The sequence below is a fragment of the Cydia amplana genome, chromosome 2, assembly GCF_948474715.1.
Source record: "Cydia amplana chromosome 2, ilCydAmpl1.1, whole genome shotgun sequence".
NCBI classification, from domain to species: domain Eukaryota; kingdom Metazoa; phylum Arthropoda; class Insecta; order Lepidoptera; family Tortricidae; genus Cydia; species Cydia amplana.
The window spans coordinates 25,444,045-25,464,965 of record NC_086070.1 but is presented as its reverse complement, the minus strand read 5'-3'; the positions used below and the strand labels follow the sequence as shown (position 1 = coordinate 25,464,965).

Below are 20,921 nucleotides of genomic sequence, written 5' to 3'. Positions count from 1 at the left end.
TTAAAATGGCTCATCATACGATCTACTTTATGTTTATATTCAGTTTTGCATTCCAACGTAAGTAGTATACAGTCATGGACTTTAATTGTTAAGCTATTTAGTGTTCACTTTACATTGGACATTTCATACCGTTAGTATTAATAAACAAATTAGCTTGAACATTATCATCATCATGAAAATTTAGTTTTTACCTAACAATTTTTTTAAAAACTTAATAATTTATTCGAGTACATAAGTATTTACGTTTTTCTAGATATTGTTTTTATTTAAAAGTAGCCTATTGAATATATTAATTTAAATTTTATGTTTAAAACGATGGAAAAGCCTGCCTTTTCACTCCGTCAATGTGCTGCCGCCCTAGTAGGTGTGGGACATATTGTTAATTTGATAGTCGGCAGCAGCAAAATAGTATTGAAGATGTCGTCCGACGAAATTTCATAATTATTTTCACGGCGTCGCTTGTATTTCCCTACTACCATCTTTCGCACATAGAGTATGTTCGGAAAGAGAAGAGTCATGAAATGTATGGGATCCAATACATTCTACGACTCTTTTCTTTCCGAACAGACTCTAGCCCGTAATGCAGTTTTGCTTGCAGTTCGTCGACGTAAACGAAAACGGCGCCAGTGTGATAACCACCTAAGATCGTGTTAAAAAAAGGTAAGTAGGTGTACTGAAATAAGCGTTTATTGATCGCTATCTCTCATACCTTAGCCCTCATGTCCAGTAAACTAGCCGAAACATAAATAATATTAACGCTAAACGCTCCATCCAACCGCATCGTATGTCATTCTAATACTTAGTCCAAAAAGGTCTTAAGTAGCACCATTTTCCATACAGACACGCCATTTTTCATCCAAGCTATTTCTTAAAATATTTGGACAGCGGCGTAACTTACAATGGTTATTGCATTTTGCATCTTATATATAGGTTATTAAAGTAGATATTTTAATGTAGTTCTATTCGGCCTCAGTTTAAAGTATGTGCAGTTAAGTTGTTAAAGCTTAAGCTGGAGTCCTGTTCGAACTTTTAAACTCGTATCTTGGTTTAATATTGTTTTAACATTACTCGCAATCAAAGACTAATCGACTGAAAAGGAAGTGTAATCGAAAAATAAAAATAAAACTATCAAAATGTGTACTGATTGTCAAACGTACATTTTTGACAACCAGAACTTCCGCTAATGTACGGGGCGGGATCCCGTTGTTTCCCATAAAGTTTTAAGTCATAATGTATTGTTTGTCATTATCATCATTAGTCATAAAACTGAAACCGTTAACATTTCAGGATTTTCGTTTGGTTACTTATCCTATAAATAGGTTAGGTTAGGTTTGTTTTTTGGCAATCCTGAAAAGTGACGCGTTTCTGAACCAAATTAATTATGACTAACGAAAATTCGGGAAAACAATACATTATGGCTTAAGACAATTTGGGAAACAATAGAGACCCGTACGGGGCCGTACAGCGACATTTAAGGTGACGTTTGTATGGCAACTGCAAATGCGTTACTGTTGCGGCATAACTGCTGCGGCCTTGACGCAGGCGCTGCATCCGTCAATCTGCTTAATAAAATGAGTGTAAAAGAGCCCTTATGAGGTCTCCTTGCAAATAAAACGTTGAATGTAGAATAAATCAAGTTGGAATTTTTGGAGTTCGAACAGACCTCCAGTGCCGTTACGAGATGACAAATTAGCATTTAACAGTGAAGTCGTAAGGAAATAGTTGTTTTTTATGACGTTTGATTTTGTTGCATTATTATATTATTATGAGTTTTATGATATTGTCTCGTTTGAGAGCCATTATGTGGCTAAACGGAACTTGAATCAAGTTATAACTGTATTTTTGGATGCAGAACGTTATTGAAAATTAAATGTCAAATTGTGTACAACTATATTAGAACGCCATAGACTTTGCCTGATTTAAATTACACTTAATTACTGAATTTTAGGAGGTAAAATGAATACATTCAAATCAAAGGTAGGTATCAAATAACTTTTTAACATTGTAGGTATAATAATATATCATATCATATTTATGATTTACCTTATCTATCATACAATTTTATTCAATAGATAGAATAATAATGTTGTTTAATATAGGAACTATAATATTACAAATCTACTATAGTTAATTAATATACACATCAGCATTGCGATACAGCGAGGAAATGTCGCCAGCATCCTTGGTACAATGCCTCAAGGGCCTATTTTAGATTTAAGCTAATTTTTAATTTCTTTTAGTAATACACTGTATATATCTTGTTCGTAAATAAATGTATATAGTCATAAACACAAGTAAATAAAAAAATATATAAATATTTTTTCACATCCTTAAAAACTAACCTTCAACTTCTAACCTTTATACTTCCACGATTTTCAACAAAATATAACAATGCTCATTAAATTGAACGTTAAATTTAACGAATACCCGTTTGTTAAGCCCCAATTAGAAGCAATAGTAATTCTTCAGTAATGGAGCTTTCGTTTCGTTAAAGCTATTATTTCAACGGGCATCGAAGAGCTTAGAGTAGAGGTGGGAACGGAAAAAATGTACGGGCCGAATTCGGCGAAACAATTTTTCTGCGTTTAATTTTATCGGCCATATTCAATTTTGTTACATTTTAAGAACAAAAAAATGTATACATTTCTGAACATGTAATTTTTTACCTGATTAATCAATCCAAGTGGTGTCAAATTGAACTACAAAACTTCCGCAAGACAAAATAAATATTAAAAATCAGTAAATTTTTGATCATCATTCACACAATTTTAACAATGTTTTGAAATAAAATAGTAAAATAAAATTACTACGCAAACCTTCAATCCTTTAAAAAAAGAACGTACTGCCATACTGCCTATACACATACTGCCTGCCTGCTTTTAAATGTCGAGAAGGCACTTGCAACCCTTCTGGTGTTGTCTGCTCGTTTGCCTCCTAACCTAACTCATAAAAAAAACAACGATATCTACACTTTTGCTTCAAAAATAGACAACTGATATTTCAAAACTGCGATGATATTCCAATTTCAGAACAGTCAGTCATGGTGACGAAATATTTTCGGCGATTGAATTGAGTTTTTCTGTCAGTTTTTTTGCTTACTCTATGCTCTGCCGTTTGGAGTGAAATACTTAAATTTTGAAACGAAATATCAAATTTATTTCAAGTTGTTATTACTTTATTCATGGAACAACAGATAAAATTACAATATAAAATTATAAACTAAAGTTAAAAATAAACTAAGTACTTATAATAAAATTAAAGAATAAACTAATCTAAATTAAAAAATTGCGGCATTGTGCTAAAGATGCTGGCAGCATTCCCTCGCTGAATGGCAATACTTATGCGTTGCGATAGAAAGCTGCCAGCTCTCTGGTCACCACTTGTATCATTGACCGGCGGATTGTTAATCAGTGGGCCCCTTAAAACATTAGTTTAAAGGTGTCGTTTGGATGACAACTGCAGCTGCATTACCTACCTACTGTTGCGGGGTCGTTGTTGCCGCTGCTGTATTGCATCAACTTACTTTTCCACTCTTGTTAGTGGTTGAAATGCAACTTTTTCATCCGTTTTTGAAGAAAAAGAAAGTCTTTACGAACAGGGGTTCGTTTCTCAAAAGCTTGTAACTTGTAACACAAGTGGAAGTCCCATTCTAACAAAAGCTGTCAAAAAGTGAGATCCGCTTGTATTACAAGTTACAAGTTTTTGAGAAACGGGCCGCTGGTATGGTGGAAAAGTTTTTTATTTTTAAGGAAGAAGCAAAAAGGGAAAATGACACATAATACCTTAGTGTACTTATGTTTTCTAGTAAGGTATAATTTCCCCTTGTTTGCTTTGTTTTCTTCACACAACAAAACTATTATAGTCCACACTACAACCCCACGTACAGGATGTTCTAAAAACTAGTTTAGCACAAATCCTGTATCTCTCGTGGGCAGTTTACGGGCCGCCCTTTATATCCTCGCCTGATTGCTTCGCCCTATGTAGCGATAGAAGAAAAAGGTTTTTATATTACGATGTTTTATGCAGTAGATATAACGTAGTCCATAACTAAATCTGTCTATAAATATACTTGTGTAAACTTCTCGAAACGCTAGCTGTAACGTATTACAAATAAAATAATGCATTAACATTATTATCATCCAAAATAATGATGTAAAACTCCATTTAACCGCTTACTTGAAGAAAGTACTCAAAATTGGTACCTATTCAATCGCAATGCAGAGTGCAATTGTAAATAAAAAGCTATTTACCCACTGGTTTCCAATAATTTAGAGAGCCTTTCTAATTGTAACGCCAAACGAAACTCCAATAATTTATAGAAATTTTGATGACGTCAATTTTTATTGCAAGTGTATGATATGTTTTTACCTTCCGATTAGCGTTTGTCGATGTAAGGGGAGTGCTCCAAAGTATTGCTCGGATCAGTTTAATCCCTGCGGCTTGCAACTCCTCTGGTGTTGCAGATGTCCATAGGAGACAGTAATTGCTTAACAATCCCATCAGACGATTGGTTGCTGGTTTGCCTCGTATATCATAAAAAAGTTGTTATTTTTGCTACGGCCCTTCAGGTACTTGTTTTGTGGACTCTACGTAGATAATCCGCAAGGTCCCGCACGGGTGTTCCTCAATAATCCACGAGCGCTGAAGAGAGGGTTGACATGAGAACGAATGAAAACACCCTTAAATAAAAACCTTTTTGTAACAAATACCTGTACAGGATTGAAGGAAAAACTATACCAAGCTATTGCCAAGGTGACAAATTGACAATCATGTATCGAAGATCTTCTGACATGTGCCACGGCGGAATTGACGTAGGCACTAGTTTTTACGAAAGCGACTGCCATTCTGCCGTGTCACGCCAAACTCCGTTAACTCGAATTACATGAGTTACGGATAACCAGTCTAAATCGTCTTAAAAACCATTAAATATATATCTTCAAAAAGAAAATTTTGAAAATCTTCATTATTTACTGAGAAAAGCATATGACTAACTCATGTAACTTCATTTTTTTGCCGATCACAACTCAGTTAACTTGAGTTGCATTATCATGCAACTGCATATTATATCTAATATGTTCTTAAGTTACCGGAGTTAGGCAACTTTGGCATGACTGGCCGAGCTCTTGGGTTATACGACAACAATGTATGTCATGTAACTTGACTTACATGACTTCGTGTGACCACTATAGTATGGAAGAGTTGGTCATGCCAAACCATTGAATTCGAATAAAATTAAAACTATTCAATTATGCGAAAAAAATTTTAAAGATCCTATTCTGTGACCATATTTCCTACATGTAGATTAGAAAAAATAAAAAAATACGATGAACCGTCATCGATAACAGCATTTGTATCTTTAAAACTTTAAACGTAATTATCTCGAAACTCAACTTTTAAAGTTACATGAGATGCGCGTGACACGGCAGCATTGCCATCTGACCTTTCAACCCAAAGGCCTTATTGGGACTAGGCCTTATTGGGATTATGGCATTAGTCCTGCTGCCTCACGATGTTTTCCTTCACCGAAAAGCAACTGGTACTTAAATATCAAATGATATTTCGTATCTACATAAGTTCCGAAAAAAATTACTCGTTGGTAGGTCCGCAACCTCCGGATTGAAAGTCATAAACTTACCTTATAATAATATAGTACAGTCACGCTCCGTGATTGTTACGCCATTTAGGGTTCTAGCTAAATTGGACATTCCATAGCGTAAGTAGGGAACAGCCAATTCAGCTAGGATGCTAAATGGCGTAACAATCCCGTGTGGTGACTGTACCTAAACAATTGAATGGGTTTTGAAAGTCACTTACGCTTGGTAAAGCAGTACACCATTGTGGCTCAAATACACACCGTAAATTTACTTAATTCAAATGAAAATGAAATTATAATATTTTGACATAATTTGCGAATCGTTCCCCGAAACAATTGAAGTCGAGCCTGTGTGGAGCCGAGTTGTGGAAACACCAATGTAATCAGTGGGAATTAATTTAACTGTATACAGAATGAAGTATTGTTGTTATACTGTAATTGGATAGGTACTTTTAAAGATTTTGACAAATACGAGTAATATAATAGTATTTTATGCAACCGTTGTTTAAGAGGGGTCAAAAAAGGCGAGTGGCGTGAGTAACAATTTGAGGCGAAGCCGAAAATTGTTAATAAAGACGCCACGAGTATTTTTTGACTCAGTTAAACAACGTTGCATACAATACTTTTTCTATGACCAAGCACTTTGAAAAAAAAATTGTAAATTTAACAAATATTTTCCATTCAACAAAAATAATACTTTAAACAAGTGGGATATAGGACATATATGTAGGTAAACAAACCAAAAGTATACAGCTAAGATACGCGACCCGGCCACCGCGCCCCGCGCCCCACGACCGGTTGGTCAGCGACACCTTCTTGTAACTCATGAGGCCCTGGTACTTGCTCTTAGTTAAATTACAATTTTGGACAGTTTTTTTCTCGATTTTGGCCACAGTAGCCTATGGAGACTAACAAGCAACGCTAAGCGGTGTTCGTAGTCTATGGATCTTGCTATAATATAGCAATATCCATAGACTACGTAATATTATTACGGGTGTCACATGCGCGTTTCTGACTTCTGAAGCAATTTTTTTGTTTCTACTAGTTAGTACTCATCTGTCAGAGATGACAATTAAAATTAGGTTGGCAACAATGTATTTCATACAATATTTTTTAAGTGGTGATTACACGAAGTATCGTAAAAGTACCAAAAAGATACTGCGTGTATGCACAAATACTTTTTTGGGGAATAGACTAAAGACTCGTCTTGACAACTTATTTTTGATCGAGCGCAATTTTATTTTTGATCGAGCTCACCGATATTGAAATTTTGTTGAAAATTACTAAATAATACTAATTTATTAACAATTATATCCGCGATCGCGGGCACGCACGGCTGTCCTCTGTGAGAAGGAGGAGAGGAGGAGGAGGAGGAGGAAGCACTGAGAGTAGGAGGAGGCTCCTACTCTCAGTGCTTAGAGAGCTGTGTCCTGAACTCTCGGCGCCTTAACTGTTATTTTGCTTTTATAGGTACATGAGATGACCAAGGGGGACCATACGTGGGTAGGGGAATTCATACTCTTCTTTTTTGTATGCATTTGTGAGTAACATTCTCTTTGTATGAAAGTAAAATGTTTATAAAACTTTCTCATTTTATAGGTACATTTGAGTATAAAATATGTATAAAGTAAATATCTTTTTCTACTCCCGTATTTTTATTTGTCATTTAAAAGGTCGTACACACACCTTTAAACCCCTATGTTATAGTTGTCAAGACGAGTCTTTAGTCTATTCCCCAAAAAAGTATTTGTGCATACACGCAGTATCTTTTTGGTACTTTCGTGTAATCACCACTTAAAAAATATTGTATGAAATACATTGTTGCCAACCTAATTTTAATTGTCATCTCTGACAGATGAGTACTAACTAGTAGAAACAATAAAATTGCTTCAGAAGTCAGAAACGCGCATGTGACACCCGTAATAATATTACGTAGTCTATGGATATTGCTATATTATAGCAAGATCCATAGACTACGAACACCGCTTAGCGTTGCTTGTTAGTCTCCATAGGCTACTGTGGCCAAAATCGAGAAAATAACTGTCCAAAATTGTAATTTAACTAAGAGCAAGTACCAGGGCCTCATGAGTTACAAGAAGGTGTCGCTGACCAACCGGTCGTGGGGCGCGGGGCGCGGTGGCCGGGTCGCGTATCTTAGCTGTATACTTTTCGTTTGTTTACCTACATATATGTCCTATATCCCACTTGTTTAAAGTATTATTTTTGTTGAATGGAAAATATTTGTTAAATTTACAATTTTTTTTTAAAGTGCTTGGTCGTAGAAAAAGTATTGTACGAGGGCTGTTTAATAAGTACCCGTTTATGAAAAAAATAATCAGTTGTTTTTGTTTATATGCATTTATTTTTCTTCATAGTCTCCTTTTAACTCTATACACTTGTTCCACCTATATTCAAGCTTCAATAAACCATCCAAAAAGTATGATTTCGGAAAGTCATTAAAATAGGCCTCTGTGGCGGCAATGACTTCGTCATTTGATCCAAATGGCTTACCACCGAGCCATTTTTTCAGGTTGGGAAACAAAAATAAATCGCATGGGGTCAAATCTGGAGAATACGGGGGGTGAAGCAATAGGGCGTAGCGTAATTGTGTTAATTTAGCCATCACAACTCTAGACGAATGAGCTGGTGCGTTGTCGTGATGAAACAGTACTTTTTTATTTTTTAAATGGGGTCGTTTGTCCTTCAACACAGCGTCAAATTCATCCAATAAATTGGCATAGTACTGTCCTGTTATCGTTTTCCCCTTTTCTAAGAACTCAATATGTATAATACCCTGCGAATCCCAAAAAACGGTCGCCATGACCTATCCAGCCGATGGGACGATTTTTGCTAACTTTCGCGTAGGTTCACCCGGTAAAATCCACTGCTTCGACTGCCCTTTCATTTCCGGGGTGTAGTGGTGACCCACGTTTCGTCTACGGTCACAAAACGACGCAGAAACTCCTTCGGGTTACGTTTGAACACGGCCAAACACTGCTCCGAAGTAGTCAGTCGGTTCCGTTTTTGCTCCTCCGTGAGTAAACGCGGCACCCACCTCGCCGATACTGTCTTCATACCCAATTTTTCTTCTAATATGTTTTGTACCCGCTCGATTGGAACATTTACAGCATCAACGATTTCTCGAAGTCCAATTCGGCGGTCGGCTAAAATGATATTTTCAATTTTCTTAACCATATCGTCTGTAGTCACCTCAATTGGGCGGCCTGGGCGATCCTCAACAAAGACGGTTGTTCTCCCCCGCTTAAATTCGTTAAACCAGTATCTGGCGGTTGTCATAGAAGGAGCACATTCATGGTAAACCGCTTGCATTCTTACTTTTATTTCATCACATGTTTTTCCTTCCAAAAACAAGAATCTAATTACAGACCGATACTGCTCTTTCCCCATTTTCACAATTTTAATTTCACGCTTTCCCTGAATCACTGTCAAATGAGAAAAAAACAAAAGAATGCTGTTTTTTTTTTTTAAATCCCACCTCTGATAAATGGCTTAAAACGATTGTATACATATTTTCGGCCCGTGATATTAATACATTTGGAAAACGGGTACTTATCAAACAGCCCTCGTATGCAACGTTGTTTAACTGAGTCAAAAAATACTCGTGGCGTCTTTATTAACAATTTTCGGCTTCGCCTCAAATTGTTACTCACGCCACTCGCCTTTTTTGACCCCTCTTAAACAACGGTTGCATAAAATACTATTATATTACTCGTATTTGTCAAAATCTTTAAAAGTACCTATCCAATTACAGTATAACAACGCTTCATTCTGTATACAGTTAAATTAATTCCCACTGATTACATTGGTGTTTCCACAACTCAGCTCCACACAGGCTCGACTTCAATTGTTTCGGGGAACGATTCGCAAATTATGTCAAAATATTATAATTTCATTTTCATTTGAATTAAGTAAATTTACGGTGTGTATTTGAGCCACAATGGTGTACTGCTTTACCAAGCGTAAGTGACTTTCAAAACCCATTCAATTGTTTAGGTACAGTCACCACACGGGATTGTTACGCCATTTAGCATCCTAGCTGAATTGGCTGTTCCCTACTTACTAGTGCTTCCTCCTCCTCCTCTCCTCCTCCTCACAGAGGACAGCCGTGCGTGCCCGCGATCGCGGATATAATTGTTAATAAATTAGTATTATTTAGTAATTTTCAACAAAAAAAATATCGGTGAGCTCGATCAAAAATAAAATTGCGCAATTTTTTATATTTTTAGCTTTTGCGCAAATATTGATAGAGTTAGGCCAAGATAATTCTGCGATGCAACGATTTTGATAGCACACGCAGTGCAAGTGTTATTCTAAACGTCAAACATCCATGAAATTATGACGTGTACCTAATTAACACTCGTCTTCAAAATCTTTGCACACTCATCTTGGTCTAATTCTACATATTTTGAATACCTAGTGCGGTTTAGACCTATTGTCGTGATTTTTTCCTATCGCGCCTAACTTATTAATCAGGTTTCATGATGAAATTACCAAAGAAAGGCCTAAAGATTCCTTGGCATATTTTGGGCAAGCGTATTATGATCTAAAATAGCGCTACGATGTTTCAAAAACTCTGCTAGCTGCGGCACCCACGGCACCTTAAATTATTGTTACCTTAGAAATTGAAAATGTTATGAAGAGTACATAATTTATGGTTTGTTTACATCTTTGGCTAATCACATTGACTGCAAATAGGATAAAACCGGTATTATGTCGAGCTTCTACTTAGATATATTTTCTTTTACTAGTAAAGTTAATCGCATTTACTTCATTACCCAGTCTATTAGGCAATTTGCTTTCCTATGATCAAACTTAGCCGATTTCCATTACCTTCAGGAACATGCTGCATAAGGCAAAATTAACAATATTTGACCTGTCATTAGTATGCGACCCACAAGGTTGCTTACATCTGGCTTTTATTAATTCAAGCTCCGACACTAAACGACCTATGTACCTGAAACTTTCAAACAAAATTAAACCTTATTATTTGTCAGTCAAGGTTCGCTTCTGTTTGAACGCTACTCAATTTTTATGACTTCGATGGTCAGTTGATAAAAGTTAATCGAGCCTATGTGCTGTTGACTGTTTCGTAGAAATTTGAATCGTGGCTAAAAGGGTTACGGTATATTTTTGTTTAACATTTTGCGTCTTTAAGACACTTTGTTTTCCTCGAGGCAGGGGTGCTTTCCGCATAATTCCCGGGACGTTACAATTAATTTTCTTACGCATAGCTTGAATGTATTATTACGAATTCACATAAAGGATGCTAAACAAAAATAATTGCGTACGCAATCGTTCAATTAAGCCGGTTTCCTTAATTATGACATCTAATTAAGTGCTAATGCTTGTTATGAGTAATTTAGACAAGATTTGTTGTCTGTACAGGTTATCATTTATTTTAGTACTTCCGTGTGAGGTTATTTAGACTTACAGGGGATATTGATCTTATAGGGTATTTGACTACTAGTCAAATCAGTTTCTTTTTTCAAACTGTCAAAATGATTTTGCTACTATGGAATTTATATGAAACACTAGCATGTGACGTCACAATCAAATTACCTACTCTTTATAGTTTGATACGGGTTTTAAAATAGAAATTGTATCTAAAAATAACATAACTGCTGTCTACCTTTCTCTATAAATATTCTTGCAAGTGCTATATTTCATGCATGGTGTAAAATAATTTATTTGAAATACAGTAAAATAAATACCCTATCCTTATATACATATATTACGCGAAGCCGATTTTGTACATCCCATCAGATCTACAGTTATGATCCGATTTTGATAAATGATATGTCATTAGATTCGTCTCATGCTGGAGAGTTGCATAAAAGTTACACTTTTTAAAATTTTGGACAAAAAAGTGCTAAAAAATGAATTTTAAACAACTACTGTGCACTAACCGACCAAACCAAATCAACGTGACCTGTGAATCGTGTTTTGACTCAAGGTGTCAAAATAAAAAAAAAAAACCTTAAAAACCATGAATAGAACTCAAACCTGTAGGAAGCTGTTAAGCATGATTAACCCCTCGTTGTAGTATATTTTTTGATCCATACTTGTAGACTGGTGTCTGTATACAGGCGTAAATAGGGCATCCCCCACTTCTAGGGGCAGATCCCTCAGTGCTAACTCCTTTGTACTGAACCCCAATAAATCGTGACGCACAAACACCATCGATATTTACGATGAGCATTATGGCGCCTATAACGGCCGTAACTCAGGGGACAATGGAAATTAGGCTGCTCGACATAGACGATGAGACAAACGCATATTATTAGGACAATGGCTAATAGATGGTACGTATTACGTATGAATAGGTATAAGAAAATAACTTGTCAGCGAAAAGTTATTTTTAGAGTTCCGTACCTCAAAAGGAGAAAACGGAACCCTTATAGGATCACTCGTGCGTCTGTCTGTCTGTCAGTCCGACCATCCCCCCGCCCTTTATCCCCGAAACTACTGCATGGGTTAAAAATTATGAAAAAAATACACCGAAACCGTTAGAGCCGTTTCCGAGATCCCCGAAATAAAGATATATATAAATTAATATAGTATTGCTCGTTTAAGGTATTAGATAAATAAATAATATAATTTCTCATGTTTTAGAATCATGCGTGTCAATTTTCAAACACGCTCAAAATTGTTATTAGCCACACTGTCCGGATTTTCAAGGAGTGTCTTTTCTATTTTCATGTTTCGAAACGTTAATTATTAATTTAAATGCATTGAATATGTTAATATCTAAATTGTTAAAACGTATCTCTCCTTTGTCCGTTCACTTCAAACTTCCATTGGCCAAAAATGAAAGATAAATAACGCTATTTATTTACTTTGGAACCTCCAAATTTCAGCTGTTCTCAAAATCAACAATGTTGTGTTAAAATTCATCTAATCCAGGGGAAGGCCCTTATGTCCTTATTGCTATTATTCTGTTTAGAACCTAAATTGGATCGCTAAAGGACGGATCTATTAATGCGACTTATATAGCTCCGAAGTATCGTAAACTCAGGCTCAAGAACGACATTCAAACTTTAACAAATATCAAATCAAGATCTAATTTTTGGAACTCAAATATTTCAGCTCTTTGTCCATTCTGTCAGTTGCTTCACAAGGATTAACTTAGCGCAGATATAAATTACCATGAAGCCCGGGTGGCCACATCTGCCGTCCTTACCCTTAAAAGTTACCCGATTACCCTATTATCCTTTGTGTAATTAATTATTTAATTTGTAATCGTAACATGTATTGCATGAATAATTTCTCACATTTGTAACCCGTGCGAAGCCAGGGTTTGCACGGGTTACACAAAAACTTAACAAATTATACACTTAAACCTTCATCAAGAATCACTCTATTGATAAGTGATAACCTCATGAAAATCCGTTCAGTAGTTTTTGAGTTTATCGCGAATAAACATACACACAGACAGACGTGGCGGGGTACTTTGTTTTATAAGGTGTAGTGATAGTAATATGCGGATATCTTGATCAAGTCAGAGAGCTGAGATAATACTATTAGGCGTACCATTAATTGAACCCACACGAGCGTGAACCGTTCAATCCATAACACGAGTAGATACAGGTACAGCCAGCATCAATAATAGTGAATAAAACAACACGTAATAGTTACCTATTTTTATTAATAATACAGTTGCTCAAAAAGTGCTACTTTACGTAGCTGTTTAGCGTTCGCAAAGTTGGTTTTATTGCGAACTAGTCCTTTTTACTTTTCCAGCTTTTTTAAATTTAATTCTGACTGTAATCAATACGTCCACACCAAAGAGTTTGGATGTTCAATCATCACTTCCTCGCATTGTCCCGGCATTTTTGCCACGGCTCATGGGAGCCTGGAGTCCGCTTGGCAACTAATCCCAGTAATTGGCGTGGGCACTAGTTTTTACGAAAGCTTGGATGTTCAATAACATTATATATTTTTATTTTGCTCTTGCTCTCTCTGCAGCTGACTGTACATACGAAGTATGTATTTGGTAGCACTACTATGATATATATTCTGTGATTATACGCACGTGAAAAATTGAACGCAAATGCTGAAACGCTATTCCAACTATATTTATTAAGGCCGATATTTTTGTGCAAAATCTGTCCAACCGCATAGTCTGTTAGACAGCAATAAAAAGAGTGTGGGCTTATTCAAATACCCAATTTTTATACCGATGAAGCCAAATAAAAAAAAGTTATCTATTGGACATAGGCCTGTACTGTACGCCTAAAAGTGTACAAGCAAAACGTTTGCTTGTATTTAGGCGTATGTCCTCGCGTAGCGGGGAGAAAATCCCACTTACGGGCCTAGGGGTAACGTAAAAGTATCTATCATTCTCTAATATTAAGTTAACAAAAAGAGATATGACACTATAGCACAATTAGACTGTGACAGATACTTTTTTTAACGCGAATCGTCGAAATATGTCTCTCTTTAGAAAAGTAATCCAAGGTGGCAGATACTTTTATAGAAATATAGAAATAATTTATTCATGAGCATAAACACAAAATAGAAAATTATACATAACAGAGAAACATATAAGGGTATTGGCATAAAGTGCCACAAAATGGTCTCACCTCAGCATGTTGCTGGCGACTTCCAGCGCTGATCTTCCGATGAGACCATCCGGTGAAACAATCACGACAGGTAACATGAACACATAACATAACACTTTTGGCGCGTTGTTTTATCCTTTACTATGAATGCTGACTGTACACTGACTTCAGAAAAATATTTGAATCATAATAATATTTATTATTTATTTATGGTACATTTTGCTCGTAATCATCCGTACACGTGGTACCACGGAACCCTTTCTCCCGAAGCCCTAACATCCACGTTCGGAAAGGGTTACACGACTCGCTCCATTGCGTTCGACCCGATGGGATAGCACTTGTATTTTAAATCGCCTCTTTATTTCGAGGGTCTATCTTATAGACTGAGAGCTAACTCCGGAAATAGATGTGATAATGAGAGCAACGAGACTTGACACTTTTATAATTATTTATGATAATCATCATCAGTCTTCCTAGCCGTATCCGGCAATGGCGATTCCATCAACAGTTCTTATCCGGATTAAGTATGAAACGCTCTAATGTGACTCGCAAAACCGAACTTTTTTCGACCTCCCCCAATGACAGATGATGATGATGCCAGACGCCCGGATCCAGTAGTAGTAAGGGTAGTACATATCATATGGCAAACTTGTGTACCAGAGTAGTTTCCTTGCTGCATTATCTGGGGACACGGCAGTGCCCACGCCTAGTCGAGCAAAACAAAGAGGCATGGCCGTACCATCCTTTTCTCGAAGCGATTCAGGCCATTTTCGACGTCCTGTAATTTTTTGTTGGCTGAAGCTAGAACCCTGAATTTTCAGTGACATATAGGGCTTAATATGTTTCAGATATATTCTCAAAAACATTAAATCGGAACTTGTAGTTTAAGAATTATGGTACGTCAAAGTTCCTTAGTTTCGACACTGACACACTCATTCACTCACCTACGATCATCATAATTCTAAGGCACTTCTAGCATACCCACAAGCTTCAAATTTTAAACATAAGTAGTTTTCAGCTTATCAAGCCATAGAAAACCTAAAAATATTGCCATATAAGTCAAGTTTTAAATATCTAAGAACTGCAAATATAATGACTTGGCAATCGCACATAATGCTTTACTCGTACCGTACTCGTAAATATGTGTAATGCTCAAACTGCAATTAACGCTAACGTCATGTTCAATTAGAATTATTTTATTTTTAATAGGTGACGATGATCCTTCTGTCATTATGCAGCCGTGCGATGGCCAAGTCATTATACGTATTACAAATTAAAGATATGTTATTGATATGATTTAACACCCCCTGGCACTGATTAAAATAACCGACTTGGTTTCACATTACATCTCAAAACTTTTTTGTAGTAGAAGCGTTGCGAGACTTGCACCTTTTTACATGTAATGTTTTTGATGGGATACCGTTTTCCGGGACCAGCTCTTAGTCTAGTAGAATCATTATGATACCTACTAGGGCTTCCAAATACCGGACTTCTCACAATACCGGTATTAATACCGAAACTGTCTTCATCAATACCGGGATCCCGGGATCCCGGTATTGGATATGAATCGCTTAAAAATATATAGTTTTTTTTAAAGGGGAATTAGAAATCATGTAAAACGTTACGATGCGTTACAGGGGCGGGAGGGGGCGGTTTGAACTACGCGTTACGTAACATCGTTTTTTAACCCTTCAGGTACTTTACGCCACATGATTGTGGCGTAAAAAACTTTAGGTAAAAAAATGGCCACTTGGGGTACATAACGTTTTACTAGGGGGGGGGGGGTACAGAAAAACGTTACGGCGCGTTACATGGGGGGAAGGGGGCGTCAAAAATGTCCAAAAATTGCGTTACGTAATACTTGAACGCTCCCCTAGATGCGTCTGACGTTTAGTAAGCTTTTTGATACAGCCGAATATAATGGATTTAAAGGGTTTATACTGCGTTAGGGTTAGACCAAGTAAAGTCTGCAACGATTTTGATAGCATACGCAGTACGCAGTGCAAGTGTTATTTGTACGTCATAATTTCATAGAAGTTTGACGTTTAAAATAACACTTGCACGGCGCGTGCTTTCAAAATCGTTGCAGACTTTTCTTGGTCTAACTCTAGAGGCGTTTGACGTTTAGTAAGCTTTTTGATACAGCCGAATATTATGGATTTAAAGGCTTTATACTGCGCATTTCCCCCGTTTTTTAAAATACCGGGATCCCGGTATTGCCTTTAAAAATACCGGTATTGAAAAATGCGTTTAAAAAGACGGGATACCGGTATTTCGGGATCCCGGGATCCCGGTATTGGAAGCCCTAATACCTACTTACTTTATAGGACATTTTGTAACTGTGAACTGGGTCACTGTTACATTGGAGCGCTTCCCGGGGCCTATTCGAGTCGTCGGAGTGACAGGTGTGACGTGGCTTTTGTCCATTTTTCCATTGATATTTTATGCTGCTTTAGTAGCGATTTGCTCCAGATAAATATGCCTAATCAAAATCAATCTTTGAAAAAAGATAAGTCTGATTATTTGTCCGTAGCCAAATGGCAAAAAACGGAACCCTTATGGATTCGTCATATCTGTCTGTCTGTCTGTCTGTCCGTTCGTATGTCACAGCCACTTTTTTCCGAAACTATAAGAACTATACTGTTGAAACTTGGTAAGTAGATGTATTTTGTGAACCGCATTAAGATTTTCATACAATAATAGAAAAAAAAAAAAACTTTTGGGGGTTCCCCATACTTAGAACAGTTTGCGCGAGAGACGCTTCCAAAGTGGTAAAATGTGTGTGTCCCCCCCCCCTGTAACTTCTAAAATAAGAGAATGATAAAACTAAAAAAAATATATGATGTACATTACCATGCAAACTTCCACCGAAAATTGGTTTGAATGAGATCTAGTAAGTAGTTTTTTTTAATATGTCATAAATTCCCTAAATACGGAACCCTTCATGGGCGAGTCCGACTCGCACTTGGCCGCTTTTTTATTATTAAGGAAATGTCACCTTAACACGAACAAGTAACACCCACCTAATACATCTACTTAACCTAAAGACGTCAGAAAAAATGTGTAAGTATAAAAAATATAAATTGGCAACACTTCCGAGCCGTCACGACCGCGGCCGAAAGCGGCCGAATGACAAATGCGCGGGTCACTCGCTGACAGCCGAGAAAAATGGCGGACACAAAATGGCGGGCGGACGGAACGATTAGTTATCCCTTCAGGATAGTTGGGAAATAGTTTGTTGGATTAAAATGTTTGAGTTACGTAATAGGTTTTCGGTTGTTTGCTGTGTAAAACAATTACTGGGGTTTTGTCGTTTATTAGGTTCGTTTTAGTTTTACAAACTTTTTTATAACTTGCAAAGTTCGGGTCAAATAATGATTGCAAGCCAAATTAGACTCACTTCCCATTATTCGATTGAGCTAAAAGTTCACATACAAGTATTGTAAGTTGAATGACAATGCAATATTATGGTACTATCTGGGGCCCGTTTCTCAAAAGCTTGTTACTTGTAATACAACTGGAAGTCCCTTTCTAACAAAACCTGTCAAAAAGTGACATACTGGCATTTCTATAAAATTATGACGTTTAAATAACATTTGCACGTATGTGCTATAAAAATAGCTGCCGACTTAGGTAAGTGGTCTGACTCTATTTTTGCTGAAATGTAATTTGTTTTAAAAAAGTTTAAACCAAAAAGGTACATCATTAAATTAGTTCACTTTGAACCAAATTGTTCAAAATTTCATTTTACAAAATTAAGTAGGCACAAATTAGCCAACTCCTCACTCAATTAAAAACCATAATAAATTTAATTACCTTATTCAAGAACTTTTCTTAATTGCCACCAATAAAGGGACAAAGGCCGGCCTTTTCTGGCTGCACAATCGGCTGCTTAATTTTTTTATTTAATTTGACGTGTCAACTAATTTGATATGCCACTTAGGAAAATTGAATTTCCGCGAAATTAATTTTAAATCGCCCCCAATTAATGCGGACCCTTATTTAGGCCGCCTGTCACACCGACGTCTAAGCTTTTACTTTATCAACTTTGGGAACAAATCAAATTATTTTATCAAATATTTTGTGCTTTTTAAAGTACCTAGTAGTATAGTATCCTCTGCGTAGTGACTTTTAGGCCATACTTACTGAAGAACTTATATTATGGTACAGTCACGCTTCGTGATTGTTACGCCATTTAGGGTTCTAGCTAAATTGGACATTCCATAGCGTAAGTACAACCAAATTAGCTAGGACCCTAAATGGCGTAACAATCCCGTGTGGTGACTGTACCAATGCCAAAATCGCGAAAAAAATTTGGTTGTTTCATACATTCCGGCTGATGTGATGCCGCTGATTCTATGGGACAGGCAAATTTTGTTTCCCGATTTCGGTATTGGTCCCTTAATAAAAGTTGTTCAGTATGCATTTATAATTTATATACAGACTCAAGTTTGGCTTCGCAAGTCATATCAGAGCATTCCATGTTTCTGATTAAGACCAGTTGGAGGAGTCGGCGTCGTCGGACACGGTGAGGAGGACTATAATACAGAATGGAGGATGGTTAAAATTTCACGCTGTATATAAATTATCGTCGTGACGGAATGGCTAAGGAGTTCACGGCGTTAGCATCGATAGCTGACTGCTGGATGCTCTATATAACGACACAAGAATTGCGGCAAAATTTTTGGCCCGAACATTTATTTTATCTCTTTTTTTGATCTTATAGGCATCAATATTATTTATATTCAGGAAATATTAAGATCTACCAGTTGGCCATCGAAGCTATACCTATGAACATTTATAATATAACAATAAAATGTAGAATGGGCTTGTGTCACGGTGTGATAGTCAGTCAAATTAATTAGTAATTCGAAGTCAGTTTGAGGTTAGGTTTTATAGGGGACACAGACGGACCCAAACGGGGGTGTTAGTGTTCTGTAGGCGTGTTTTGGCCGCTGTTATCGACCATGACATGATATGATAAACCAAACTGTCAGTTAAACACGCACTTTTGTAAGATATGAACGCTATATTATTATGATGCACCTAGTTACAAAAACTTGTGACTTCAAATCCTTTTTTTGTAAAATTTTGGAAAGTTTGGCTTTCTTTTTTTATTTCACTTAATCAGTAGTTTATTGGTTGTGAATGAATGAATGAATGATATTTATTTTTCATGGAACACATGGACACATTTTTATTAGTAGAGCTTACAAGCTAGGGGGTTAGTAGGTACAAAAATTTAAAACAACACAACACTGATGGGGGAATCCCTCACAGTGCGACAAGTAGGGACAGTCAACCCTGTCCGCTTATTAGACGAATGCTTTTTTATTCTAAATTTAAGTAGTTTTTTCACAATTGCCACTTTTATGTCGAAAGGCGGGTTTTAAAAAACTAAAAAGTCAAATAACTTGAAAACCAATGAGTTTTAACCCCTGGTTGACTAGACGTAAATCATTGAAAATGACCCATAGAGTAACCCCTTTCAAGGAATACGGCGAATCTCCAATCCCCCTGTATAATAAGCCCAATTGCCAAATATAACAGAGGTACATATTGGCACATTAATACATGGGCACAACTATGATAATATCCGTGAATTGGGTCACCGCTTGTACATTATTATGCGAAAACGCAATATTAACTGATATTGGATATCGCTTGGACAATCACTGTTAATTGCGACATCGTTATTAATTTAGTGGTAATAGTTATGAACGAGATTGTCATGTAAAATAATTAATTTTCAATGGAATATGCGTATTATTAAATAAGTTATAGACCTACCTTAAAATGGGGTGAGTAGGTGCAAAACTGACATTCAAACCTCGATAACATTTTATTTTTACATATGAAAACTGAATGGTGTATACAATAAGTGTTCCGAACGTTTGTATTTTAGTTTTTATTTTATTTTGGGTAGTTCCATTTCATAACTTTGACGATAAACAGGAAATCCAACCTCACCCCGTAGTCCCTCGTATTTGGGGTGAGTTGGGTTTTCATACAAAGGTGATTTTGGAAGATTATTGGATCGATTTTGTTTTAATGAGTATTACTATAGCTCCATTTTAAATTGGAATACATTATTTTTTGTAGCAGTAGCCTTAAAAATCCATCTCACCCCCCTTTCATCCCTTCTCTCTCTATTCATAACCCAACTCTCCCCGCGAACCCTACTCACCCCATTTTACGGTAAACCATATTTTTAAGCTTAGAATAAATTTAAAAGTGGAAAAATTACTGTCTTGGGTGAGACTTGGACTCACGGCCTCTGGATCGGTGAGTTCAAGTCTCACCCAAGACAGTAATTTTTCCACTTTTTAATTTATTCTAAGCTTAATAGCATCGATCGCAGACGTTTCTGCTTGTTAAAAATAAAACCATATTTTTAATTTAAAATGGTGTACCTACAGTCACAGATCATACATTCAGTGGTGATCAGTCATTTATACGTTGTTGTGTGTTACACATACCTATTTGTAGCTTTATAATTGTATTTTGGTATGGGTATTGTACAGTTGTACTGTACATGTTGCCTGAAATAAAACTTTATTTTTTATTTTATTTATTTTATTTATTGAGATTTTTCAACTCGTTGCAGGTATCGACTGGGGTTGAAGGAATGGACAATAAATGTAAGTTAAAAAAATACATAAAGAGCGACAACGGAAGTACAAACAGCAATACTTAACTGTCCCCCGGTGGACCTTATGCCTTTTGTAATAAGGTTTACGAACGTC

At 36.5% G+C, this 20,921-nt stretch overlaps 1 protein-coding gene across 1 annotated transcript in view; it reads left to right on the top strand.

Annotated features, from left to right (window-relative positions):
- The window catches only part of LOC134661010 (protein madd-4), a 431,812-nt gene that overhangs the window by 157,118 nt on the left and 253,773 nt on the right, over positions 1 to 20,921 (top strand). Inside the window, exon 2 of the mRNA XM_063516910.1 lies at positions 20,783 to 20,816. The gene's annotated coding sequence lies outside the window, so the exon portion shown is untranslated. The remainder of the gene's footprint in view (positions 1 to 20,782; positions 20,817 to 20,921) is intronic.